Here is a 14,526-nt window from a genome sequence, read left to right on the forward strand (position 1 = left end):
ACTCACACATTCCTTTCACCAACCAATACAACCTTTAGCACCAGAAGCACTCCTTATACATTTATGCATGAATACATTAACAATTAACATATCCTTGGGGAGCTTCTGGGTGAGGAATTGTGAGCTAAGATGTCTCAGAATGAGCAGAGACAATGACCGCACCTGAGACCGAAGTAGACTGGTTTAGTAGAAGTAGCAAATAGACTGGTCTCATGGAGCCTCTCTGGATAAGGAGAGGATGGGAGATCATCCACTTGTGCTCTGGATGGCTGCTCCTTGTGAGGAGACCACAGGATAGCAGTTTCCTGTGGGTTTGAGTGCCAGGAGATGAAGGGAACCCTCATGTTCTCAACTGCGGCAGAGCCTTTTAAAGGACATTGAGCTCGCTAACTCACTTTCTAATCACTTTCAGAAATTACCTATTCAACTACTTTAAGGATATTAGAGATCTTCAAAATGACAAGTTTGAAAAGCCACCTGGTGAGTTTACCTTTGTTCTTGAACAAAAGAAAAATTAACTATAAGCTTAAGAACTTAAAGAATTAGAAATAAATGGCAAAAAGCTGAATAAGAATCTGGTTCAAGAAAGTTATAAACGAATTAAGGGACCAAACTTGGAATAATGGAGTATTAGGACTTTTGCTATAAGAATTTGGAAATAATTATATAAGCAAACAGCACCTTCATGGGAACCAATTTGTTTAGTCTATCCTAAGTCAAAACAGAAATTTGAGACTTTGTGATTTTGAACACTAGAGGGGACTAAAGATTCCAGGTGAAAAGGAAAACAAAATGAAAAGCCTGTCTCTTGTCTTTGGTCAGCACTGGAACTTGCAAAATGACAGAAAACATTATGACATTTGAAATACTTCAGGAGATTTTTGAAGAATGGGGTTAAAAAATAGCTGCTTCATTCTTAGCAATGATGCAAGCTTCTATGAATATGCCCAGAAGATATTAAAGAAGAAATTACCAAGGACTCCAAAGAAGAAATTACTGATGTGAAAGAGAACACCATGGAAGATTTACAAGATAAAGAAATGAAACAAATTTTGCCTGATGCAGAAATATCAGAACATAAAGAATTTGCAGAAATACTGGAAAATAAAAAAGGACTATAAAACAGAGAAAACAACTAAAAATGGAAATACAAGTAACAAGCCAAGAGATTGACCTGGATAAGGACGTTTTACTGGGCTTACAAAAGAAGTTGGTTAAAGCCCTGAAGAAATCTTTGAAATGGGAACAATAAACATTGAAGAGAGATCAAATCTTATGACAGCATCTGAATGAACTAAAGATTAAGATTGTTAGTGTGAGGTTTGAGTCTGAATCTGACTCCGAAAATGAAACTTATCAAGGTTTTCAAGGGGAAAATGAAACTTATCAGGAAGAAATCGGAAAAACAGAAACCAGGGATGATTCAGCAGAGTGGGAGAAATTGGAGGCGCTGATTAGACAAACTTTGGAGGGAGGCTTGAATCCTCCAATTAGTGCTCAAGAGAGAAGAGCAGAGAAGCGTGCAAATCAAAAGGTAGTCTGATTGGCTGCAAAGGAAAAATGGTGTGGAAAGGATTGCTTTAAAAGGTAGGTGCACCAAGAGCAAGCTGTGGGGGACAACCAATCCTTCAAGCTCACAGCAATTGTGGAAGAATCCTTACCAAAGTCAGGAGCCTTGCTTGTAGCCAGCATGGAATCAGAGTCAGCTCCTCCTGCTGTCACAGACCTGCTTCCTGCACACGCTGCTCCAGTTGAGCCTATTCTTGCCATCCCAGCCGAGCACAGTCTTGCATCCAGTTCCAAGCCTTGTCTCGCTGTTCCAGCACATTTCAGTTTCGCTTCCAGCTTCAGGCCTCGTTGTGACATTCTAGCCAAGCCCAGCCTTGTCTCCAGATCTGAAACTTGCCTTGATGCTCCAGCCAAGCCCAGCCTTGTCTCCAGATCCGAGCCAAGCCTCAACGCTCCAGCCAAGCCTAGCCTTGTCTCCAGATCTGAAACTTGCCTTGAAGCCCTAGCCAAGTCCAGCCTTGTCTCCAGATCTGAGCCTTGCCTTGACGCCCCAGCCAAGTCCAGCCTTGTCTCCAGATCCGAGCCTTGTCTAGACGCTCCAGTCCAGCCTTATCTAGCCTCTGTGGTCAAACCTAGTTTAACCTTTGTGCCTGTTCAGAGACTCATGCCTCAAGCCTCCTCTTTGTCACATGCTGTAGCTCCACCGAGTCTTGCAGCCTCAATAAGAGAATTAGCTGAGTTCTGCCTCATTGTTTTGCTACAATCTGAACCTGCAGCCTTGCCTGACCATCCTCTACTGCCTGGGTGGACTTGATTGAACTTCATTGCCTAATCTATTCTAAGGACTTTTACTGTTGTAAATAGTTATTGTAAATAAAGAGTTTAATAGTAATTCTGCCTGGCCATCTCATAATTTGAACAGGACAGATAGAAGCTGAAGGAATGAGTATAAAGTTGGTTTATTTGGTCAAGGTTAAAATAAGATACGTTTGCATAAATCTGGGATCATTTAATGGATTTTTTGCTGATGCTAGGACTGAAATGTTAATGCTTTATGGATTTGTGTATGGATAAGAGATGGGTTATGGGAAGAAGAGATACTGGCATGTAACATTGTAAGGGGTGATGAATTATTAAGTTTGTACTTGTGATGAAAATTAGAAGCTATTTATTTAAATATTTCTTTTTTCTTTCCCTTATTCTTCTTTTTTCTGTATACCTTTTATTCTTTTATCCTTTCCTTTCCCTTCTTTCTGAGTTTAGTTTGCATTTTCTTTTACTAATATTAAAACTTTCAATAAAAATTATTAAAAAAACAATAAGCATATCTGATTCTCTGCTCTGTGTTGAACCATTTCCTAAGGGCTCATTTTATTCTCAAATTTATGCAAACTCCAAGGTTTGCACAAAATATTCCATTATTCAAGAATATTTACAGCATTTTATTGTATGCTTTTCTTTTTATTTCTTTTTTACATTTAGAGCACAATTCTGGTCTGTACCCCACCGCCCCACCACCTCCATCCAGCATACAGCAAACTTCCCAAAATTTGGTCATTGACACCTCTCAGCCCTTTGTGATCAGAATTCTGCCAAACATCTCACCTGACTAATTAACATATTGATCTCCACCACCACCACCCCGCAATGTTATGTCCTCTGCAAATTTGCTGAACATCCCTTTTATCCCTTTGTCTAAGTCATTTATAAAATATTGAAGAGCACTTGGCCCAGGATAGAACTGTGAACTGCACCACTGCAGACCTCTCCCCATGTAGACATAAATCCACTAAGGTCGTTCAACCATCTGCAAATCCATCTGGCAGTGGGACCACATTGTTCTAGTTCATCAAGAAGGTGGCTGTGGTCTACTTTATCCCTTGCCTTACTGAAGTCTAGGTCATCTACATCCATAGCACTCCCTTGGACTACTAATCTAGCAGCCAGAATAAAAAATACTCTTATGCAAGCATTCTAGCTAAATGTTATTTTGCCTATCCTTTCAGAGATCACCATTTCCCGAAAGAGATTTCCCTCTGTCTCCATCACTCCTGGATACTCCTCATCTCTCTAGCATACTAGGCAATTAATTTGGAGGCTGCTTGGGAGGTGGAACGAGCTTGGTTTCTAGTGCCTGCCTTTGCTTTGAAAATGCAAACCCATCACCTCCCTGCCTAGGAGACCCCAAGCCATGCCTCCCTTGACTTGAATGTTGATTCAAACTGTGGTGGGGGTGCCTGCCCATTCAGTACAGTTGATTATTTCTTCTGCTTTCCGCATTAAAGTTTTGCTGCCTACAGAACCATCAAAATGAAACAAAAGCCTTTATTTCCAACCACACTCCCTAGTAAAAGGGTGAGAGTGAGGGGAAGGGTTGGCTGCTGCTCTGAGAATGGAAGAAGCCTGCCTGGCTTCTTGGGCATTGCCAGACAGGCTGATCAGACCAGCAGCTCTTCCAAGCAAATGTTCCCCGGTTAATCTCTAGAAGCATCCCCAAACTTCAGCAGCACTGTCTGCAACCTTTGCATTTGGTGAAGGCATGCACCAAATGTCTTCCTATTGGGTAAATGTAGCACCATTTGATTGCATGTAGTAAACATACTTTTTCAAACCAACCAAGGTATATATAACACATTTTACAAAGAAGAAAGTGCTTTGTATATGAAAGGAATGTTCTGGTTACTTCCCCCTGCCCCCCTCAAAAGCTGAGGAAAAAATCATTCATTCATTCATTCAATTTCTAGGCCTGCCCACTCACAAAAAATTGGGTGGCCTTTTTTCCCCCCTTGATCCAAAATCCCAGAGCACGTATGTCTGAGCTATTGAGGTTGTACTCTCACTAGTAATTAAGGATAGCTGTTACATTTAAAGTGGCCTTACTAGTGTTAGTCTCCTGCAAGTACAGCACTGGTGACCTCATGGGCACATCCTGTTTAGCTGTTTCAATCCTTTATATCTCCTATAATGCTGGGAGAGGGGGGGCAGCCTTAATTTCTTTATTCCTACAACTTTTCCTTGCTAATGCTTCCCACAAATTATTTTTCTAAACTGTATTCAAATTGACAGCTAGAGAAAGGGATAGAAAACAGACAATAAACACTAGTTTTAAAATCACCTTTTTACTCCTCATTAGGTTTTAAAGTAGAAAGTCAACTTAGCGGTGGAGGCACAAGAGGGGATGCAGAGATGTGATTTGCAGAGAAGAATTGATGGGTGGGTTTTAGCCCACATTTTTTGCCACCCCGCCTCCCTCCCATTGTCTGATTCTCCTTTGGGGGAACCCCATGCTTCCCCCTTCCCTACATTCATAGTGTCTGAGCAAAGATGGGTTTATGGACAGAGGCCTTTTGCCCAAATAACATCTGCTTTTCCGCAGCAGCATGGAGCTTTCAGAAAGAGGAAAAGGGGTGCCAGGGTTTCAGAGAAGTTCGTGACATTCATAGCAGCTCTGAAAAGAGTTTTAGTTTGCGTCATGGACTCCAAATGAAAGCAGATGCTGCAAACCTAAAATAGATGACTCTACCCAAAACAGATGTCAAGCCAAACCAGTATCTCCATTAGCAATCATGACAGAAATATATAGACTTGCAAAGCAAAAGTAATTGGAGAAGATCTTGCAGCTCACCTTCATTTAGCTCCAAACAGCCAAACCTTCTGCAGCCCCCAAATGCCAACCACTGGACCCTCACATGTCCTCCTGAAAGCGATGACTCCCTTTTGCAAGGGAGCAAGAGCTGGAAGTTGTTGTTTATTCGTTCAGTCGCTTCTGACTCTTCATGACTTCATGGACCAGCCCACGCCAGAGCTTCCTGTCGGTCGTCAACACCCCCAGCTCCCCCAGGGACAAGTCCGTCACCTTTAGAATATCATCCATCCACCTTGCCCTTGGTCGGCCCCTCTTCCTCTTGCCTTCCACTCTCCCCAGCATCAGCATCTTCTCCAGGGTGTCCTGCCTTCTCATTATGTGGCCAAAGTACCTCAGTATTGCCTTTAATATCATTCCCTCAAGTGAGCAGTCTGATGTTATTTCCTGGAGTATGGACTGGTTTGATCTTCTTGCAGTCCAAGGCACTCTCAGAATTTTCCTCCAACACCACAGTTCGAAAGCATCTATCCTCCTTCTCTCAGCCTTCCTTATGGTCCAGCTCTCGCAGCCATATGTTACTACTGGGAACACCATTGCTTTAACTATGCGGACCTTTGTTGTCAGTGTGATGTCTCTGCTCTTAACTATTTTATCGAGATTGGTCATTGCTCTTCTCCCAAGGATTAAGCGTCTTCTGATTTCCTGACTGCAGTCAGCATCTGCAGTAATCTTCGCACCTAGAAATACAAAGTCTTTCACTGCTTCTACATTTTCTCCCTCTATTTGCCAGTTATCAATCAAGCTGGTTGCCATAATCTTGGTTTTTTTTGAGGTTTGGCTGCAAGCCAGCTTTTGCACTTTCTTCTTTCACCTTCATCATAAGGTTCCTCAGTTCCTCTTCGCTTTCAGCCATCCAAGTGGTATCATCTGCATATGTGAGATTGTTAATGTTTCTTCCAGCGATTTTAACTCCAGCCTTGGATTCCTCAAGCCCAGCATGTCGCATGATGTGTTCTGCGTACAAGTTGAATAGGTAGGGTGAGAGCCCTGCCGTACTCCTTTCCCAATCTTAAACCAGTCCGTTGTTCCGTGGTCTGTTCTTACTGTTGCTACTGGTCGTTATACAGATTCCTCAGGAGGCATACAAGATGACTTGGTATCCCCATACCACTAAGAACTTGCCACAATTTGTTATGGTCCACACAGTCAAAGGCTTTAGAAGAGTCAATAAAACAGAAATAGATGTTTTTCTGAAACTCCCTGGCTTTTTCCATTATCCAGCAGATATTGGCAATTTGGTCCCTAGTTCCTCTGCCTTTTCTAAACTCAGCTTGTACATCTGGCAATTCTTGCTCCATGAATTGCTGAAGTCTACCTTGCAGGATCTTGAGCATTACCTTACTGGCATGTGAAATGAGTGCCACTGTTTGATAGTTTGAACATTCTTTAGTGTTCCCCTTTTTTGGTATGGGGATATAAGTTGATTTTTTCCAGTCTGATGGCCATTCTTGTGTTTTCCAAATTTGCTGGCATATAGCATGCATTACCTTGACAGCATCATCTTGCAAGATTTTGAACAGTTCAGTTGGGGTGCCGTCGTCTCCTGCTGCCTTGTTATTAGCAATGCTTCTTAAGGCCCACTCAACCTCACTCTTCAGGATGTCTGGCTCTAGCTCACTGACCACACCGTCAAAGCTATCCCCGATATTGTTATCCTTCCTATACAGGTCTTCCATATATTCTTGCCACCTTTTCTCAATCTCTTCTTCTTCTGTTAGGTCCTTGCCATCTTTGTTTTTGATCATACCCATTTTTGCCTGGAATTTACCTCTGATGTTTCTAATTTTCTGGAAGAGGTCTCTTGTCCTTCCTATTCTACTGTCTTCTTCCACTTCGACTCATTGCTTGTTTAAAAATAATTCCTTATCTCTTCTGGCTAACCTCTGGAATTTTGCATTTAATTGGGCATATCTCCCCCTATCACTCCAGGTCTTGTTTTTACCGACTGTATAGATGTCTGCCACCTTTGGCTGCAAAGGATGTAGTCAATCTGATTTCGGTGTTGTCCATCTGGTGAAGTCCATGTATAAAGCCATCTCTTAGGTTGTTGGAAGAGAGTGTTTGTTATGCAGAGTGAATTGTCTTGGCAAAATTCTATCAGCCTGTGTCCTTCGTTTTGTTCTCCCAGGCCATGCTTACCTGTAATTCCAGGTGTCATTTGACTGCCCACCTTAGCATTCCAGTCTCCTGTGATGAAAATAACATCTCTTTTAGGTGTATTGTCCAGTAGGTGCTGCAGATCCTCATAGAACTGCTCTACTTCAGCTTCTTCAGCATCTGTGGTTGGGGCATATATTTGGATCACTGTGATGTTAGATGGCTTGCCCTGAATTTGAATTGAGATCATTCTGTCGTTTTTTGGATTGTATCCAAGCACTGCTTTAGCCACTTTACTATTAATTATGAAGGCTACTCCATTTCTTCTGTGGTCCTCTTGTCCGCAGTAGTAGATCTGGTGGTCATTTGATGTGAAGTGGCCCATTCCAGTCCATTTCAGTTCACTGATGCCCAAAATGTCTATCTTTAATCTTGACATCTCACCAATAACCACATCCAATTTGCCCTGGCTCATAGATCTTACATTCCAGGTTCCAATGGCGTGTTGATCCTTAGAACATCGGATTCGCCGTTCACCACCAGCACCGTCGGCTGCTAGCCGTCCTTTCGGCTTTGAGCTAGCTGCGTCATCACGTCTGGGGCTAGTTGAACACATCCTCTGTTCCTTCCCAGTAGCATTTTGATCATCTTCCGACCTGCGGGTCTCATCTTCCGATGGTATGCCGACATATCTCTGGTTGTACTGATCCATTTAGTTTTCACGGCAAGAATACTGGGGTGGGTTGCCATTACCTTCCCCAGGGATCGCGTTTAGTCTGACCTCTCTGTCATGACCTTCCTGTTTTGGGTGGCCTTTCATGGTTTAGCTCATGGCATCATTGAGGTGCTCAAGCTCCAGCATCACGACAAGGTAACAATCCTTTGCTGAAGAAGAGCTGGAGGGCAGGCACCAAAGCACCTGGAATGGCCAAGGGGCCTGGAGGACTTTCTAGGGCATTGCAGGCATTGGCAGCAATGCCATCTTTGTGCTTTCACCCACTTATCACTTGGCTGGGAGAGGCAGGACTTAGTGGTTAAGCTTGCTTACAAGATAGTTGGGGAATAAAAACTATGGAGCCAAACCCTGAACCGATGGATGACCTCACCCAGCGAATTCACATAGATGTTAAATAGGAGGGGAGAGAGCATCAAACTCTGAGGCAACCCACAAGTAAGGGACGATGAGCACGATCTCTCCCCTCCTGCCAACACTGACTGACCACTGAGGAAGGAGCACAGTGCCTTGTGCTCCCAGCCCCTGTAGCCAGTCCAGAAGGACACTGTGGTCAATGGTATCAACAGCTGCCGAGAGACCAGGGAGCACAAGGGGGGATGTACCACCCCTATCCCAGCTCTGCCAAAGGCCACCAAGTGTGCCCAATGCCATCTCCCTACTACACCCTAGTCTGAAATGCAATGGAAGTGGGTCCTGATAATCTGCTTCCTCCAAGATCCTCTGCAACTGCCATTTGACCACCTTCTCCACAATCTTCCCCAAAAAGGGAAGACTGGAAACCAGCTGATAGTTATCCAGAACGAAGGGGTCCAGCGATAGCCTCTGAAGGAGTGGGCGTACCACCGCCTCCTTCAAGACTGGTAGTACTACTGCCTCCCTCAAAGAGGTTGATACTACTGCACGGATCCATCCGCCGGTCACTTCCCAGGCCACTGTAACAACCCAAAAGGGGCTGGGATCTGACAGATGGGTGGCTGGATCAACAGATTGCAGGACCTTGTCTGCATCCTCAGGAGCCACTACATGGGCATTGGGTCAATGAATGTGCACAACTGTGACCTCCACAGGGAACAAAGATCCTAGAGCCAACCCACAGGTCCTCTGAGGGCCAGACTTTCCAAGGTCTCAGGCAGAGACTTTCTAAAGCAGGTGCATCAGCCACACTAGCCAGGTAGGGGTCTGTCATTGGGGTGGGGTGGGGAATAATTCCTACCTCTTACCCCAGCCCTGCCCAACATCCCACGAGGACAGGACCGGCAAGGCTTCGGGAGGAGGTGGGGCTTGGCCACTGCAGCCAATCAGGGAGAGGGGTCTCTACACCTCTTCAGCCACCCTGGACCCCCATCTTTTCTCCTGGGAGGACTAACCCAGAGTATGTGTGGGGGGCAGTGGGGCAGCTTGGATACTGCCCTGCAGTTGACTGTATTGTAGTTTACGTGTAGTCTACAGTTGCCCTGGTAGTGTTTTGGATGATATCCGCTCCAGTACTGGTTGGGTTCATACAACTTGCTGCCCCACCCGATTTAGTTAAGCATGCAGGTGGAAGGAGACTATTCTTAATCCGGAGACCATCCCCATGGGGACCTCATCTGCTCAGCAGAAAGGAAGCAGTGAGGACTGGCTAGTTTAGAAGCCAGGCTGTTCGTCTGAGCAGACTGCCCTGCCCCACTGCCCAGGAACCAAAGGGAGAGGACACCATCCAGCACCTCACCAGAGAGGATAGGGAAGGCAGCCAGGCCCTTTCCGGCCTCCTCCACTCCTTGCCTGGATGGACATCTGGCTTTCTTCCTTTGACCCAACACCCCAGGGTTTCCCTCCCTCTCACCCCGGAGTGCTTTCTTGGCAATGGGCGTCTGTAGAAGCCAGTGCTGGGTGTCTAGCAAAAGGAGAAAAGGCTCAGCTCCTCGGTCCTCTGGGCTGCTGCCATGGGCTGTCCTGCCCGGGGGCATTTTAAGCTTTCCACTCCATGTGGCTTCATGTGTCTGAGCTCAAACACAGCCTGGGTTCCACGGGTGGAAACAGGGCAGCATTTGGGTCAGAAGCCCCTTTCATGGGAAGCGAAAGGGGTGTGGGTTGAGGAAGCTGCACTGCCAAACAATTCAGGGAAGGGTCCTGCCCGGGAATAGGCTGCAATTTGCAAGCTGTTCCAACGGTATGACCTCAAAGTGGAACATCTTTCCAAAGGAAGGAAAAGCTGGCAAGGGCAAGGGGGCAGAGAAAGACTCTCCTCAAAAGGATTGCCCTCCTCTGGGGCCGTGTTTGCACAACATCCTGACCCATGGTTGGTCGAACCATGATTAGCTGGAACTCCAGGATTTGTATGACACCAGGGTGAGACTGCAGAACACTCTGGGCTGGAAAGAGGATGCCTGGATGAGGTCCAGTGGGCTACAAGCCACAGCCAGGGCCTCCTGGAGAACTGGCTGGTGGCTGACTGAGGTGGGAGTCTAGGGCTAAGTGCACAACGCAGCAGCCAGTGGCAAGAAAGGGGATTTGGTTAGTTGTTACAGGAGGCATAAATTCAGCCCTGTCGGTTTTCCCCAGCAGCAGCTCCTCTGCCTTTCTTGGAGAACCTCTTGGTCTTCAGGTGAGCGACATCGCCATCTAGCGGCCATGGTGCTTTTTTTTATAACAACAAAACCTAGAGACTTAGCAGAAACTCCTCTCCTGCTAAGATGGACGCTGTCCTGCCTTTGGGCTCCTCGTGGGCGTCGCCTGTTATAAAAATAAGCATGGGTGGAGAATAGAAGGAAAGCCAAGGGGTTTCCCTGTATTCTAGCAGCAGCCGCCGCCGTCTCCTGCAGCCAAGCAGGAAGAGTTGGAGTGTGAAATATTTTGGTTTGGCGTTGGTTCATGTTCTCAAGCCTCCAACTTCATCCCAATTGGCTTGACAGAATAGTTTAGTAACTGATTCTGTCACTGCAGCTAAACCAATTCAAACATAATAAAATCTTGTACTTGCCGTTGTTCTCTAAAACGAATAGCGTGTTAAATACTTAGCAGGAGATAATTATAATTATTTAGGTATAACCCTAAGGCTCAGAAGCAAACATAGAATGGCCTCTATGATAGAGAGCTGCGCCTGAATAGAAAACGGGCTTTCCTTTGTGTTGGGAACAAATTTGTTTTGCTCACTCAGGTTCTGCCACTCCATTTCAAGACGGATCTGGCGTATCTGATAGAGCAACCATTCAAAACTGAAGAGGTCTGGGAAGCCCCCCTTTTTTTTCTGGTGCCTTTGAGAGAAGGTTGACTCCTGGCGACTGCCTGGACTGGGCCTTGCTTTTGTCTTGGCAAGATTCTTGGCAGTACTTTGCCATTGCCTTCTCCGGGAAGCCACTAGAGGGCAGCAAAGAGATACAGGGGGAAAAAAAACAACCCAGATTCTGGTGATCCAGGGTAGAGTCAGATTCTTTAAACAGCTACATTTTGGCCTCTCTCTGCCAAACCACCAGGATTACAAGGATTATGAGGAGAGGAGGGGAGGGAAAAGGGAGGGCATGCACAGACAAACAAATGACCCCCCTCCCCAGTTACCTTGCATTATTTATTAATTTAATTTAATTATCACTTGGCCATATATGCCACTCCAATGAGACTAGATTATAGATTCACTCCCAGTGCAGTACTACTCTGACCACACACAGTAACAGTTGTGGTCTTGCACACATCCTGCACAGCAAACATCTTTAACTTGCAAAGTGGTAAAGAAAAACTGCAGCAAGCCACCAAGTCAACAAGTTCAAACCGGCTTTGGTAGCACAATGCATCAACTGTGTTGTGTTCTTTCATGGATGTTTCTTCAGGGGGATTCCAGGAGAAGTTGTAACTTTAGAGCTTTTCACTATGCTTTAGACAGACCACTCTCATGGTTCTGTTTTGCCTCTCTTCACTCATCTCCAAAATCCTTCCTCTTCCTGTCTGCTGAAATGTCTCATGGGACTTTTTGTATTGGACACTACAATGTGCATCATAGAATATTGGCTTTGATGGGATCTTCAAGGTCATCTAGTCCAATCCCCTCCCTAATGCAGGAATGCAAAACAGCATCCCAAAAGTTGGCCATCCAGCCTCTGTTTAGACACACCTAATCAACAGTTTATAAAAGCGCATATAGGGTGCAGTTCATGTACATGCATAACGTAAGCTTAGCATTCAATACACAACCATGTCTGTGTTTTGAAATGCATGCTCCAAGCCCATACAGAAAAAGGCATGAGAAAATGCAAAATGCCCAGAGTATAACAATGAACAAACAGAGACAGAAGCGCAAAGTGATTGTCTGCTTTTCAAATGTGCTAGAAGGCCAGCTCTAGAGTGTACACGTTGTTTTGTCTGTCCTTATGGAGCTTCTGAAGAAGACAGTCTCTGGTTGCTTGCAGAAAGCATACTAGTCTCAAACCAGTGGGAAGGAACTGAGAGTACACCTCAGCTGCAGAGAGAGCAAACCAGTCCAAGATGTTGGCATTTACGTCACTTGAGTGTATGCTTAAGTGCATACACATGTGCCATCACATGCACATTCAGTATTACCTCCAGCATTCCACTTGTGAAGGCCACACACATGAAGTCCAGCTACCACACAGAAAGTTTCACAAAAATCGGCGGTAGCTTATCTTCTGCACAATCCAGCAAAGGCATGATGACCGAAGAGGGGGAAGAAGAGTCTTCTTCTTGTGGTACCCAACTGGGTGGTCTGCTGCTGGCCAGAGTGTCACCTCTGAGCTGCACATGGGTCTCCTATGAACACAAGCATCTGTTGGGGCAACTGACAAAACTTGTGTTGCAAAATTGTGATGTGTACTTCACCCATTGTCTACTGGTATGGGAAAGACATAACTAGTCATAACAGTAATGACTAACATCTGACTCCAGTACAAGGAATTTAAAGTGAAACTCATACTGCACCATTCTATACTCCTTATTTAATTTGGCCAGGTACATTTCATTTACGCAGATGGTATCTGCGTATCTTGTACGCAGCTTACAGTATGCACTTGCTTGGATGTAGGTACATCTATAACAATAAATAGTTTATCTTCTTACCACTAAGAATATAATTTTAACTTGTATTTAATCATTTTAAGTTGTGGAGCAGTCTATTTTACAGGAATTTATAACAAATTATATTTAAATTATGCTACTCAACTAAGGGCTATTTTTATGTTAAGTTTATGTGTATTATTTTAATTAATAATTTAATTAAATTAATTTAATGGACTGAGATGCCCTCCGAACAGTCACTCATGCCCTTGTCATCTCCCATATAGACTACTGCAATGCGCTCTACATGGGGCCACCCTTGAAAAGTATTTGGAAGCTTCAGCTGGTCCAGAATGCGGCTGCGCGGACAGTTATTGGGGCTGTAAAATCAGCCCATGTGACACCACTGTTACGCGAGCTGCATTGGGTACCAGTTTGCTTCCGGGTCCAATTCAAGGTGTTGGTTATCACCTTTAAAGCCCTACATGGCATGGGACCAGAGTACCTGAGGGACTGTCTCGTCCACATAACATCAACCCGTCCCACCCGGTCAGGCAGGGAGGGCATGCTACGGACTCCATCAGCAAAGGAATTTCATCTAATGGGGTCCAGGAGGTAGGCCTTCTCTGCAGTGGCGCCCGCCCTTTGGAACATCTTGCCCCCAGAGGTGAGACAGATTTCCTCATGGACTTCCGGAAGAAACTTAAGACCTGGTTCTGCTGCCTTGCTTGGGAGGGGGAGAGAGATAGCTCCACCTGGGGATGACTGGCGCCATAGCACCCCTTAGTGACCCATCTCCACTTGGATTTCATGTTTGCTTTTATGTATATTTTAATGTAATTTTTATCTGGCTATGTTTTAATGCTATTTATTGTAAACTGCCCAGAGTCCCCCATTGGGGGAGGTGGGCAGTGATATAAATTTAATGAATGAATGAATGAATGGATTGGTTGTGATATTTGATTATTTATACCTTTTCCGTTTTTTCCAGCATTATTATAACCCTATATTTGTGACTACCGATTAAGGCTCATAAGCCGAAACACATTTAGTCAGGTTTTTGGATGCTAGCTAGTAGGTTTGCTTGATTATCCTTGTCTTTGTATTTATTTTTATATATTGGCTGTTTGGGGCCTTTTTCATTGTTTTTTCTATTGTTACTATTGTACTTTATGTATGCTTTTATAATTCTACATCCAACATTAGTAGACAACATTGTATAGTATAATTTGTGGCCCATTACGTTACTACTCGACCTTGTTGCTAACTTGTTTTTATCCGGTTGTGTTCCCTTTTTTGTTCATTTCTTTCAAGGACCCCACAAACCTGCAGTTACTGCTAACTCGTCAGATAAAATTGCTCAGATTTGCTCCAAGTTGGACTCTGGCCTTGAGGCAGGTCCTACAGAGCTGACGGAGGCATGGCCAGGCTTTGTGTGGTCCTGTTAGTCCTGAGGAAGCGACTTGGCCACCTGTATTGTAGAACCATGTCCCTTCTGGCTAGCCAAGGCTTTTTGAGAGACAATGTGGGGCTGGGTCCAGCAGTGGTAAATTCA

The sequence above is a fragment of the Candoia aspera genome, chromosome 5 (genome assembly GCF_035149785.1).
Source record: "Candoia aspera isolate rCanAsp1 chromosome 5, rCanAsp1.hap2, whole genome shotgun sequence".
NCBI lineage: Eukaryota > Metazoa > Chordata > Lepidosauria > Squamata > Boidae > Candoia > Candoia aspera.